Source organism: Lemur catta, chromosome 5 (genome assembly GCF_020740605.2).
Source record: "Lemur catta isolate mLemCat1 chromosome 5, mLemCat1.pri, whole genome shotgun sequence".
NCBI classification, from domain to species: domain Eukaryota; kingdom Metazoa; phylum Chordata; class Mammalia; order Primates; family Lemuridae; genus Lemur; species Lemur catta.
Genome location: NC_059132.1, coordinates 16,940,135 through 16,954,876, shown reverse-complemented (window position 1 = coordinate 16,954,876; position 14,742 = coordinate 16,940,135). Strand labels below are relative to the sequence as shown.

General features: G+C 48.9%; 1 protein-coding gene across 4 annotated transcripts in view; it reads left to right on the top strand.

Annotated features, from left to right (window-relative positions):
* The window catches only part of TENM2 (teneurin transmembrane protein 2), a 1,161,672-nt gene that overhangs the window by 1,075,477 nt on the left and 71,453 nt on the right, over nt 1-14,742 (top strand). The gene's annotated exons all lie outside the window — the stretch shown is intronic.

Here is a 14,742-nt window from a genome sequence, read left to right as displayed (position 1 = left end):
CTATGCTTTCGTCATGACTCATGCTTCTCCTGAAAGACGTCCCCTGCACTATTGTCAAACGCCGTTGTAACATTTCCTTTGAAGCAAATGCAGCGGAGAACAGGCAGGGGGACTCCCGGATATGTGGGCTGGAGGCTCTGGGGTTTGGTGCTGGCTTGGAACGTTCAAGTGCCCCCTGCCACAGAAAGGTGACTGGGCCCTGGTGCTGCCTTTGGGGTCACTTGTCCTGCCAGACCTTTCAGGCCTGGGAGTTACAGTCAATGACAATGGTGATGACAATGTGCGCTGCACACTGCCCTAAGATGTCATAAGCAACGCATGCCTTCGTCCTTACAGCCCTTTGAGATGTCACTTTACAGATGAGAAGACCAAGCCTTGGAGAATGGTTAAGTAACTTTTTCAAGATAGTCCAACCACCACTAGTAAAATTGAGACCCAAGCCCAGCTGCGGCTCCTAAGGTCATGTTCTAACCGGTTGTCGGCAAACTCCGTCTGGCCTGTGGGCTAAAAATGGTTTTCACATTTTTAATGGTTGGAGGGAAAAAAATCTAAAAGAGAAAAATATTTCATGACCAGTGAAAATTATGTGGAGTTCAGATTTCAGTGTCTATAAAGTTCTTTTAAACCACTTTATGGAAATATACTTGACCTATAAGAAGCCGTACATATTTAATGCATGGTAGTCCCCTTTGTTGGCTGACATACGTTCTGAGACCCCCAGTGGACACCTGAAACCAAGGATTGTACTGAACTCTATAGATACTCTGTTTTTTTTCCATCTGATGACCGAGCCACTACTGACTAATGGGTGGGAAGCCTCTAGTGTGGACAAACTGGATGAAGGGGTGATTCACGTCCCAGGGGGGACGGAGTAGTATGGCAAGAGATTTCAGCACACCACTCAGAACAGTGTGCAATTTAAAACTTATGAATTGTTTATTTCTTGAATTTTCCACTTAATATTTCTATAGACCATGGTTGACTGCAGAAAACAAACTGCAGATAAGAGGGAGGACTACTGTATACATCTTGATGAATTTGGGGATAAGTGTACACCTGTGAAACCATCACCACCAGCAAGGCCATGAACATAACTGTCACCTCCCCAAGTTTCTTCCTACTTCTTTTATTGTTATTATTGTTTGGGGGGGTTCTTTTGGTTTGGGGGTTTTTTGGTGGTAAGAACACTTAATGTAAGGTCTACCTCTCTTAGCAAGTATTTTAAATATACAATATTGTTAGCTATAGACACGATGCTATATGGTAGAATTTATCTTGTGTAACTGAAACTTCATGTCCTTTAGCCAACACCTCTCCATTTATTGGAATATGGCCATGCCCATTTGTTTATGTTTTGTCTCTGGTTCCTTTCACCCCCAACTGCAGAGTTAAGTTGCAACAGAGACCACGTGGCTGTCAACGCCTAATATATTTACTCTCTGGCCCTTCGCAGGAAAAGTTTTCCAACCCTGATTCTAAACTTCTGAGCTGAATTTTCCTGTACTACTTCCCCATGGGATGCTAAGATTCCAGGGCTAAATGGGGTAATGTTAGCACAAGGGCCACTTGATGGCCTAAGAGTACTGTGTAATGTTAGTACAGGTGTGTGATCCACCCCCGGCCAAAATCATTAACTGCCCAGAATTCACGGGGCCGGGTGGGGGAGCAGAAGTTGTTTCAGAGTGTAAGAAGATCCATGAGTCTGATTATTTGATTTCACAAAAATGTATACAGCCCTGCTACGTGCCAGTCCAGGAATATCAGCGACCGGGTCAAAGTCAGCCCCTGCCTCATGGCCCAATAGGTCAGCTTCAGTGGTCTCCAGAGTGGGGTACAACCCATCGGGGTGATGGATGAGAGTATTAGACATTCTATTTTTATTTTTCCTCATCCTCTTAATGGACTTCTTGCAGTTTCCATAATCTGTGACCGCCATTGTACATATATTTAATTTCTAAATAAACAGGTATACCTACATTGATAGGAGTACATAATCAAAACCATTTAGAGGCCTGATGCAATGTACAGGGCTCCCATTCATTCATTTTCTGTTTCCTGAAACAGCCAAAATAGAAGCCACTTTAATTCATTTTTTAACAAGGTGAGGCGTAACTACATAATGCATTTTTGGATAGAGAGAGTCAGAATCCTACTGCTTTTGCTGGTAGGGTTCACTGTTTTTGCTTCTGCCTCCCCAGTGATTTCACTGAGCACGGCGGTTGCTTACAGATCAGCTTCTCCTTCCAGAAAGGAGCTGCGTCGCTGGCTCGCCCCTGTTCCGGGTGTCAGTGGCTGAACGCGTAGCAAATGGCTGGGATGCTGCACGTAGGGGAGAGAGGGCACTCGGGAGACTCGGTCTCCCCAACATGCCTGCACCACTCACCTCCCTCTCCACCAGCCCCACCCCTGATCCCAGCCCCCACCGGGAGAAAGCCAGATTCCCAAAGCCAGATTCCCAAAGCGGTGGGGCTAGTAGAAGAGGCGCTGCCCCGTCTGGGACTAGGGACTTCCCAGTGGTCACAATTCAGGGTTCCTCCTGGCAGGCAGAGGCACAGCATCAGAAAGGCAGGCCACAAAAGTGAATGAGGCAGTGATTATGCTAAAGACAATAACGGCCTTGTTATGGGAACTATTAAAATGAACCTCCCAAGGAAGTAATTAACCACAAAGAAAAAAAAGGCACGGCCGGTGTTTATAAAAAGAAACTCCCAGTTAATTCAGAGTTGCTTATGTCAGGTAAGAGAGGTAGACACCAATTCTCTCTCACCTGGCGTAAGCGATTCACAATTAACTGAGTTCTTTTTTTGGAGGAGATTCCTCAGTGTAGAGTATCCTTTTTATGGTTAATTACTTCCCTAGGAGGTGTGCTAAGCACTTTGCTGTTTATTGATAAATATTAAAGTTGTTGCTCATCAACTCCAGATCCCATCCTGCAGCACACTAATTACACCACTCCTTTTGTTTGTTTTGGGTGGGGGTGGGAGTTCTGCCCCAGGCTGGGTCCCGCTTTGAGAGTTCTCAGGGCGGCTGTGCGTGTGGTTTACAACCTGGCAGTGGGTCAGAGAGGCAACCAGGCAGAACATGAATGCAGGCCGGGGGAGCAGCTGCAGTGGACACATTTGTTATAAATCTCATGAATGGGGGAAATAATAGAGCAATCTTCCAAAGCAGACTGGAAAAGGCAAATCATTTTTCCATCTCAAAAGACTCTACTTTAAAAAAAAAAAAAAAAAAACTCAAAGTGATATACATTCTTTATTTTAAACTGAGACGGATAAAGATACAAATACAGATAGAGATATTTGAAGCCCTTATTAGCCTTTTTCAAGCTGGGTTCCTCTGAGAGAATTAAGCCCTGGAACTTTAGTGCCGCTGCTAGTTCTGAAACTTCAGCTTGCAGCAAAACCATCTGAAGGGCTTGATTAAACAGAGTACTGAACCCTGCCCCTAGCGTTTCTGATCCTGTAGGTCTAGGGTGGGGTGCAAGAATCTGAATTTCTAGTAAATACCTAGGTGACACTGATGCAGGTCCTCTTGAGAGCCGCTATCCTAAGATAATCACTATGCAATGAGTTAACTTCTCTCCTATGCATCTAGAGTGGTACCAGCAAAAGTACCTTCTTTGGAAGAGTTGAGAAAATTTTCAGTCACATATTTTCAAACCCTGCTGGAAAAGGCTGCCTTAGAATATCCCCCACAAAAACAGTTCATGCCACCTCCCTCCCTGTTCACTCCCATGGCTTTCAAAGTCTCCAAACCCCCGCAGCTAGGTGACCACCAGGGTAACCTCAGAAAGCCATGGCTGATTCTGCGGGGACAGGCTTTACCTGCCATTGCCACTGAAAAGAAGTGGGAACGGTTCAGACAGACATGCCAGCCAGCGGACTGTCTTTTTAATAGTGAGAGATCTTCACTTGAACTGCTCACCCCAATTTGAAAAAGAAGAGACTCAAAGAAATATTTTTGCTTACAGAAGACAAATACCAGCTCATTAAAGTCTGAGAATACACACAACATGTGCACCAAGTGACAGGCAGATAATATTTAATTATCACCACCCAGACAGAGGTGCGAGATTTAGTTCATCACAGCCAGGGGTAGGAGAGAGGGTGTAGATTTCCTCTAAAAGTGGGAACCGCAAGGTGAGGAGGTGTCGTTAGACTGTCTGGCCTGGTGAGACAGCCCTTACTTCTCCCTAACTCCCTTTTGTCACCCAGAACTTAGAGTCAGGAGCCCGATCCTCTCTCCGCACAAAGCCCAACTCCCATCATTTCAAGCCAGCAGGGGAGTCTGTCCGAAGCTCCGGTGGCCGGTGGCCGGTGGCTCCGGGCAAGGCAGTGCCATTGGCCTGGAGAAAGAGGGGTAGGAGGAAGCCTTCCTACCCCTCTGAGCTTGTCTGCAGTCACCATGCATCACTTCCTTCCTGACTACGCTAGCAGAGACGGCTTTTTTCCCCTCTGTTCCATTTTCAGCACAGCACCGAAAAACATTTTGCTGCTTCCTAACGTCTCCAGTTTCTGAATAGGTGACACTGGACCATTGTAATGGCTAAGGGCCTGGGCTTCGGAGTTGGCTTTTGTGTCTCAACTCCGCAAGTCACTTCCCTTCTCAAAGTCTCAATTTTCTTGTCTGCAAAATAGGTATGATAATGCCAATGCCATTAGCTGGTGTGAAGTATAAGTGAGAAAATATATGGTATTTTATGAGCTACCTGGCTCATAGAATGCCCTCACGTATTGGTTGCTACTAGCATGAATGTTATTAATATTTAATGCTATTTTCTGGAATAGAGACAATGTATATAGATGAAACACAACCAATGATGTTTCCAGTATAGAACCACAAAAGGTGGTAACCCTGTGCTTCAGTGCTCTGTAACTGCATGGAGAGGTTGTTTAAAAGTCAGATTTCTAGGCCCCTACTTTTGAGATTCTGATTTATTAAGTTAGATATAGGATCCAGGAATCTGCACTTTAACCAAGAGTATCTGACACAATGCTCTGCAGACCACATTTAGAGAAAAACTTTTTTAAATTATGGTTTCCCCTGACTGGGCTGACCCAGCCCAGTGATAGAGAGTCTATACCCCAAATCCCCTATCCTTCATATCCCCAGAACACAAGAAGAATGAAGTAAAAAGAAAGGAATTTTATTCCAAGAAGAAATAAGTAATTGAAAAGACACAAACACATCTTCATGTTTAGTTTCTTAGTGAATAACTTCAGTATGTTTTAGAAGTACTCTTCCATCCCTAATTGGAGAGGTGACTGATGTTTGTTTCAAAATTTAAAAATCTTTAACTCTCTGTCATTAAGGTGTGAGTTCGTCCATCCATCCATTCATCCCCCCACCCACCCATCCATCCATCCATTAACTTATTCATTTGTGGTTTAACAAACATTTGTTAAGGGTCTACTAAATATTAGACACTGGAAATAGGCTTCTGGAAATACTAAAAAAAAATGTGACATGTGTCCACCAAGAGCTCACCATTCATCTGAAAAGATGTATAAACATGTTGTTATGATTATTAATATAATCCAGCATGTGAGGGTTGCCGGAATGGGACTCCCTTGGATCAGCAGGAACATAGCAAAGGGACTGTCATGGAGTGCGGACATTAGGGACATTAGCCTCCAGACGTAAGAGGAAGGCCAGCACAGGGTACGCCCGGAGGCTTCATTCTGTGTCCATGGAGAGTCCTCAAGGCCACAGATCTGTGTGATCAGTAACCCCCGGTAGGGGCTCTTCTCCATTTCGCTCCCTAAATTAAGGACTCCACCCTGGCTTCTCTTTGCAGCAGTATTTCCCACCCCACCTCCATCTGCAAGGCTTGGTTCCTCGCTCTGCTCCAAAGTGGGCTGCCTTGGGTGAGGAGTTGTGGATGCTGGCCGGGGCTCCGGGCACGCCGTCCAAGGCACTCTAGCCAGGTCTAAATGAGGAGAAATAACACTGGAGTCTGTCCAGAGCACTTGGAACAGATGAAACCCACACCTCGCCCACTGCCTCCTTCCCCTCCTCCCCATCCCGTAACCATCCAAATTGGTTTGACATGATTCAGGGATGCTATTCCCGCATTTATCTCACTTGTTAATTAATAACTCACCTTGTCTGCGCATTTAGCAGAGCCAAGCTAGGGACTTCGGGGACTCTGGAAGGGTTGTGGTTCTCATGTCCAAATAGCCCAGTTTCTTCCCCCAGTGAGAGACAAAGCTTGGTGAACCCATTGTAAATGCCTTGATTAATGTGTGCTAATCATGTTGATGGATTGGGTGGGTGGGGGACAGCTTAAAAGTGCAACATGTCTCTATTAATTGGGTTGGATGACGGTTCCCCTTGCAGTCCAAAGACCTTGTGGCAAATGTAGCTGGAGCCATAAACAGAGTTCCCGACCAGCTCCCAGAGAGGAAAGCAATATATCTAATGCTCAGGAAAAAAAACTTGGCCTTGAGGCGACTGCCAGCTGGCCAAGTGCTGGGTCTTTCTTCCTTGGGAGGGAAGCAGAACTAGCCCCAGCTGAGATCCTAGAGGCACACATGGCAACAGAGGTCTGAAATCACTCTGGGTCTTCCAGGGGAGTAAAGTCTTTGACTTCCTGAGCATATTTGACTAGAGAACCTTCTGTTTAGGAAACTGAAGGTAGGGGGTCAGTTTTCTTTTATTCCACTGAGGTTAAAAAAAGAAAGATAGAACCCATTCTCCACTGCACATAAAAATTATAGTCAGTAAGATGTTGGAAAGCTCGTAGGAGACAAGAACTGTGCCGAGCTTTCTGTGCACCTGGGGAGTGGGGGCAGCTCCCGGCGGGTCTCTCTGCTGCTGCTCTTGGCGGGTGCTCTCTGTCCCTCCGCACGGCAGCCAGAGGGATGGTTTTAAACTGTAAACCTGGTCATTCCATGCCCCCAAAGGACTTCTCATCTAGTTGGAATCAAAAATAGACGTTTGTTTCGCCTTGGCCTAGAGGGTCCTCTGTGTGTTGTCTCTGACCTGTCTTCTCCCACCCTCTGCAGAAGCTCTGCTTCAGCCACCCGGCAGCCTGCTCCTTGCCACACATGCTAAGCTCGGTTCCCCCAGGGCCTTTGCAGCACTGTCTCCTTCTGGTCATTCAGTTCTCAGCTCAAATGCCCCCTCCCAGGGAGGGCTGTGCTGACCCTAGGAAGTCCCCCTCTGCCTCTCTCCCATCACCCATTAGGGTTTCCTTTATAGAAACGTCACACTCCCAAATTTTCCTGTACATAATTCTCTTGTACGTTGTCTGCTTCTTCCCACCAGAATGAGTCTATCTCATCACATTGTTTCCATTTTACAGATGAGGACACGGAGGCTCAAGAGTAAGACTCACAATGGGCCTTTCAGCTACCCACTGGGATGTATGGCTTTTCTCTTTAAAGCCATGGTCTCACTTCTTATGAAACATAAAATTTAGACAATGTTTCTGAAGAAGATTCAAACAAGTACAGAGTTTGTGTTGTTGCAAAGAGACCCCAGGGGAAATCACCTCAAAGATAAAATTTTCCCATTAAAAATCTTTTCCTGGTAAATTTATTTGACCATTGAATTTAAAAAAAAAAAAAAAGATATTTAAAGGTTATGAGTTTACCCAACACAACACCTTCAGTCTTTTCTAATCAAGTCTTTAGTAGTTTAAATGGTTACTAAGTGTCTCTTAAGGGATTATACTTTTTCCCTGATTAGATGACAAATCAAATATTCATTATAAAATTGTGATGAAAATACATAATCTGGAAAAATTGTTGATCGTTTAAATTACTATGGACTTATTTTAGGGAATGAAGAGATTGAGACACAGATTTAACCAGTGACGAGGAGGTAACATTGACATCATTGTGTTGGCTTCCTGTGTTTGTGCCTTGGCCAGAGTCTCTGCCTAGGTGGTAGCAAGTGCCCTCCTGGTGTCTGTGACCAGCATTTGAATCAAGAGTCAAGGCCCTGTGCTCCCATAATCCTCTCCCCAGCCCAGCCCAGCGGTTCTTTACCAAGGGCAACTTCATTCTCCAGGGCACATCTGGCAATATCTAGAGGCATTTCATGCGTCATGACAGTGGAGCAGTTGGGGGTTGCTACTGGCGTCTAGTGGGTGGAGGCCAGGGCTGCTGCTAAATACCCTACATGCATAAGAAAACCCCCACAACAAAGAATGATCCAGCCCCAAATGTCAATAATGCTGAGGTTGAGAAATCTAGTGTAGGTTGGTCCGAGTGCAGTGGTGTTTACAACTAATTGATCACAACCAGTTACAGATTCCTGTGTCCCTTCTCCACTCCCACTGCTTCACTTGACCAGCCTTAAAAAAAAACAAAAAAAGAAATCTAGTGTAAACATTAACATCTCCCGGGAACACGTTCTATCTGAGGGATCGGATGGTCCAAAAGCAGGGAGTGTCCTTTGGCCCCATGTCAAAGGACACGATATGTCAGGCCTGAGACACTGAGTCCTCACCGGGGGCCAGGCCTGTGCTAAGACTTTACCCACGTTGCCCAAATAAATCATGACAATGCCCAGAAGAGCCCTAAGAGCCTCCCATTGTCCTTCACGTGGAAGCAGAAACTAAGAGCCGGGGAGGGGAAGTGGCTTACCCAAGCGCCCACAGCTAAAACGTAGCCACGCCGGGACTCAGAACCCAGGTGAAGAGCCCCGCGCTGGGCCCTCAGAGCACCTGAGTGTGGTGTCTGGGTAGACTGTGAGTGTTTGAACCTCAGCCCCTCAGAAATACGAATTCTGCAGCCTGCTGAAAAGTACCATTGGCGTTAGCTTCCCCCCGCCCCCCAGTCTTGGATTTGGCATCTTTGCCACAAAGTGCTTAGGCACTGGAATGCCAGGGGCGAGCAAGGGAAAGTGGAGCAGTTGGACTTTAAATAGCGAGGCGTTCTCCACAGCACAGCAAGAGCAGCTGCCCAAGGCCTGTGCTCTTTCTTTGACTTTCTGTCTTCTCAGCCAAGAGCGCTGGGGGATTGGAGCGGGGCCAGAACTCTGTGGCCAAATGCAAATCCAAAGAAAACTGCAAGGTGTTCCCCAAACCTCTGTGCCCAGCACTGTTCTTCCCACCCGCTCACAACAAAGACCAGACCTTACGATTCTCTCCCTCTGCCTGTCCTCAAGGTATGTCATCGCTGCGCTGGCCCCTGCCCCCAGTTTCCTGGAACTCTGGGCCATGCACATTGAAGGACGCTACCATGGCATTTATGGGAATCACAGAATGATTTCATCTATGAGAGTCTGTGAATGTCGGATGCAAAAAGGTTAAAATATAGAGTCCCTGGCGCTATCAAGCCCAGAGAGGGAAAGTAACTTCTTCAAGGGCAGAAAGTAGTCAGGGGCAGACTTGACCCTGGAGACCTGGTTCCCTGGCGTGAAATCCAGGATGCCTTTCTCCATGCTTTGTTGCCACCAAAAGGACCCCGTGACCCTCAGGAGAATGGGTGTCTGCCGCTGCTGGTTTGAGCCAAGGTCCATCTCAGACCTGGGACCTAGCCTAGGATGAGCAGCGGTACCCAGGCGCATAGCAGTGAGTGCCTTCTTCACCTTTGCCCCCAGGCCCCTCACTCACCTCACCCTAGTCACAGCCCTGCTCAGACCATTCGTCACTGGTGACGATAATAGCACACACCTTCCCCCACACCAGCCACACTCCCGGACAGAGCCCCTTGGAACTCATTTATTCATTCAACAAACACATACTGAGCCCCTACCCTATGCCAGGGCACACAAATGAATGAGACTCAGACTCTGCCTGCAAAGAATCCACAGTCTGGTGGTGGGTGAAGGATATGTTAAACCAGTCATGACAGAGCTGTGTTTTAAGGGTCCACAGTAGAGGTAAAGCCAAGAGACCATGACCACCCAAAGGAGGGGCATCAAAGACTTCCAGAGCAGGTAAAGCTTGATTTTAAAAGATACAGAAAAATTAGGCAAGGAAGGAGGGAAAAGCATTGTGGGTGAAGGGAACAGCAAATGCAGAGGCACAGAGGCAAGAAACAGCAATGCGTAGGTGGAGACTTCTGAGAGTGCTGATACATTGGGACGCAAAGTCCACATGGCGGATGGAGGAGGCTATTGACTCGGCCCTGGGACAGCTGGGGATGGGGCTTGTGTGCCCTCAGACAGAAGGCTGATGTATCTGCTTGAGTTACTACGAAACACGTGCCACAGCCAAGAAAAACATGTGGCCCCTTGTTATGTTTCCTCCATTGCACGTGGACATTTCCTCCGGGGGAAGGAGACAGCCTGACAGGGTGGTCAGGAGGCTGGAGGCCGGGTCCCAGCTTCTCCACGCACTCATGGTGCGAATGAGCTGAAATAAGTTTTGAGCCTCAGTTTTGTCCTCTGTAAAGTGGGGCTAAGGTTAGTTCCTACCTCACAGGATGCTGTGAGGCTTAGATGAGTTGCTAAATCCAGAATAGCACGAGGGTTCCCATCCGGCGGTTGAGCAACAGAATCACCTGGAAGGCTTCGTGCGCAGATGGCTGGGCCACACCCCAGAGTTGCAGATTCAGTAGGTCTGGCATGAAGCCCAAGAACGTGCGTTTCTAACAAGTGCCCAGATGATGCTGCCACTTGGGGAACCGCTGACTTAGCATAATATGTGCCTTTTTAAGGTAAGCCTGAGTGCTGGCAGATAAGGATTCCTCCAAGCGTGGCGGCCCAGGGCCAGCTGATGGGGAAAGACAGGCCAAGCAGCTCTGCATCCTGGGATGCTGGGGACTTGATTAGCATATGAGCCCTGGGGACATCCGTGTGCTCACCGAGCTCCTTACCACAGAGGCTTGTCAACAGAGGGGGCTCAGAGCTCCAACTTCCTGGGATCCATCTTCCTCTTCCAAGAGTGTTAGAATAAAAGGCAAATGTGGAGAGGGCGGTGATCGCTAGCCCTGGTCCCTTGGCCGTCGTGGCATTCTGTGCCTTCTCCCTTGCCCTCCTTAGGACAGTGCTCGCCTGGGCCAGCAGGTGAAGCTGTGCCCTTCACCACCGGGGTCCACAGGCTGTGAGTCAGACAGACCTGGCTGTAAATTCTGGTGCTGGTTCTTACTAACTGTGGTTCTGTGAGCAAAGAACATAACCTCTCTGGTCCTCAGTTCTCTCATCTGTAAACTGGGAATAATGATACCAACCTCACAGGCCTGGTGTGAGGTTGGACTAGAAAGTTCCTAGGAAATGCCTTAATGCCACCTTATGTACATGGCAGCTCTAAGGATTCCTATCTCCCTGCATGATATGACTTCAGAGATTCTAAAAACATACACTGCCCCCAGTCAAAAGTGAACCCTGTTGAGTAATGCATACATTTCAAAATCGAGAACCCATCTTTGTGTCCCTGTTATAATACATGCCCCTCAGTCCCACCCCCACTGGCTCTGGAAGGGGTGACACTGTTTCCCCAAGCAGGGTGGCTCACTGCCATGTACTGCCGGCCTGCCCAAGGTTACAGGAATCTTTGAATAGGTTGCCGACATTTAGAGGATTTCATTTAACCAACCAAGAAAGTGAGGGGAGAGGTTAACTTGCACAAAGTCCAACAGTGGAAGAGCTGGGATTGGAGTCCAGTGCTCCTGACTCTGAATATCTTGTTCCCTCTTCTCTCAGACCCTGCTTCTGAAAGTAGCTGTATATCAGGTTGTGCCAGAGAGTCCAAAACCTCTGGGCATCTGGGGTCAGGAAGGGAAAGGGGGAGTCCAAGGAGAAGACAGGTACAGACAAGGGAAGCTGCAGTCCCCAGGGCGAGCCTCTCCTGTCCTTACTTCTGCCACGCTTGCTCAGGAAGCATATGGCTCAGGGAGGGCAGAGCCAGGGAGAAAACCCCAGCCCACCTGGCCCATCACCCAAAGTCTTGGCCCTTTGATGAGCAACACTAATGTCATCACTTCCCGGCCATTGCACTGTCCGCCAGGGTGGCCACTCCATTGGTCTTTGACATGCCACTGCTGTCTGTGCATGTTGCCACGCAGGTTTGGGGATGCTGCTTTGCCTGGATCTCTGTCCTCTGTTCCTAATCACTCAGGCCATGGCTTCTTGACATCTTTTCACCCCCACCACCACCCCCAGATCATGCTACCAACTTTGCTGGGCAGAACTATCGGTCCTCCAGCTTCCGGTTCCACACAGAGAAGTCAGAAGAATCCTTTCAGAAGTCAGATCGTAGCCCGCTCCTGCTCAGACCATGCCAGGGCCTCCCAGCTCCCACAGGACGGCGGCCGGGCTGCGGCAGTGGCTTCCCGTGCTCCGCATAAGCAGGTCCCTGCTTCCACTCGGAGCTCCTTCCTCCCCTCTGCTCCTCTCCCTCACTCTGCCCCATGCCTGCCACCTGTTGTTCCTACAACTCCCAAACACATCTTCACCCTGGACTTGCTGCCCTCTCTGCCCAGAGGGGAGCCCAGAATGCTCTTCTTCCAGATGTTTCTATGATTCATTTCCTCATTACATTTATATTTCTGTACAAACGTCACCTCTTCAGAGAAGCCTTCCCTGGTTCCCCTGGCTCAAGCAGCAAATCCCTGCCTCGTCACTCTCCACTCCTTTGCCCTGCTGGTGTGATTGTTATTTTCATTCTTCGGATAAAGAAACTGAGGCTCAGAGAGGTACAGTGACTAGCCCAAGGCCACACAGCGAGGATGTTGCAGACCTGGGGTTGAACCCGGGTCATCTGCTGCACATGGGATCCTGTGGTCAGAGTTGGCAGTGCAATGCTGGATCCTACACCTATCCCACAGAGGAGATGTGAAGACTAAACGAGAAGATTTCCAGGGAGTGCAAAGCATGGCCGTGGCCATGTTTAGGAATGACACAGTTTAGGAATTCGTACTTCCAATTTCCATGATCCAGCAGGAAGCTTGCACAATAGCTGAGTGTGGGCGCTTCTCCCGACTGGCAGTCTGAGGGCCTTTCTCTCCGCAGCAGGAGAAGCATCAGGCCCCGTGCTAATTCCTCAGCTCGAGGGCCAGTCCTCCCACCGCCCCCCAGAGACAAGGTCTCTCCTCAGGCAGAGAGTAACTGTTCCGGCTTGTTGCGCTGAGGTGTCGGTTGTGACAGCCCCTTTTCTTTCTGAGGGACCCAGCAGGTCACTGTCTGGCACCAGGCTGCCACCCCCTGCCGGGCCTGGGCTTCGCCAGCCGCAGGCTCTGTTCTGTCTGACCTGTCAGTGGACTCTCTGAAATGGAGGTTGATGAGGAGCAAGCAGGGGAGAGGGGGCAGCGAGAGGCTGGGAGCAGCAGGCAGAGGGCGAGCATTTGGGGAGAGCAGAGGCTGAGAGCAGAGGCCCTTGCTCTCTGTTGCCAAAGGTTTTTGTTACAGTAAAGGGGGGAGACAGCAGCAGCCAGCATAGAAATCCCCCAGGTATAAAAACCGGCGCTGGGCTAACAAGGGCGAGACCGTGCCAGAGAGGCCTGTCGGGGCTGTCCAAGGTAGGAAATTTCCAATCACGTGAGATCTTCCCCAGGGGCCCTTTCTGGGTTGAGAGCAGCAGAGCAAGGGAGGCAGGAAAGGATGGAAGGAAGGAGGGAGGGGGGAGAAAGAGAGAGAGAACAACTAGAAAATGAACATGTTTCCTGAAGCCTCAGCCTTTCCCCTGCAGAGGCCTGCGACATTCAGGGAACACCTTTATACGGCTGTGACTACTCACAGCCTCCTGTGAAGAATGGAGAGCAGAAGTCGAGAGGCTTTGGGGATAGACAACGGCAGTTGTCCATCCTTCCTCCATCATTTACCAACTTGGTGGCCTTGGGCAAGATCCTTAAGCCCTCTGAGCCTCAGTTTCTTCATCTGCAAAATAAAGATCATAGAATCCACCTCAAAGGGTTCCTGCGAGCGTGGCTGGGTGACGGCTGGGTGGAGGGTGCCCAGCGCACACCGGGAAAGCACGGGGGCCTTTAGCAGCTGGCAGAGGGCCAGCCCTGTCGGGACCCACCTGAGTCAGAGCCAGGTAAAGCTAGGAGCTGGGCAGAGGGTCCACTAAAACCATCTGCATCCCAGTCTTCCGAAAAATAAATTACCCCCAATATGTATTTATTACTCTTCTCTTTGACTTAGTCGTGCCTTAGAGAAAAGAGCTCGTGTAGGCACCGAGCATGTCACGGCAGAGGGCACAACGGGCTCCTGTGTGTTGGTCCCTCAGAGTGTTTAACAGTCACACAAATGCAGCTTTGTGCAGCATTTGGCTTCAGAGTGCAGCAAACGGGGTTCAAAACCCAGCCCCACCACTAAGAAGCAGCGTGGTCACAGGCAAGTTATTATCTCTGCATAAATCTCCCATCCCCCATCTATAAATGAGGATGTTAATAATGCCCAGGGTTCTGATGGTGACTTAAGAAAGGGATGCGTGTAAAGGACTTAGCCCAGTGCCTGGCACCTAGGAAGCTCTTCCTGAGCACCCCCCATCACATGGTCGCCATTAACACTTCTATCCTACCACACCCAGGATGTTGTCCCCTAGCACAGGTTCTCTGCTCTCAAATGCATTGGCCTTGAGAGGCCCTGGGAGCCCAGAGCATGGGGGCTCTGAGCTGCTGTGTTGTGTGATGTGGCTGGTGTTGGGCTGATCACCCAAAGGTCAGCATTTTATGAAAAGTCGGTCAAGGAAGGGGCTGCCTCCTAACTACTGAGTAGCTAAAGGCTTGGCTGGTCCTTCCAAAGACAGAGCCTCCAAACCCAGAGCCCTGTGTTCTCATGAACTGCATTTTGCACTAGATACAATTGCAGGGAGATGCTCTGAGCCAGAAATGGTCCATAGTC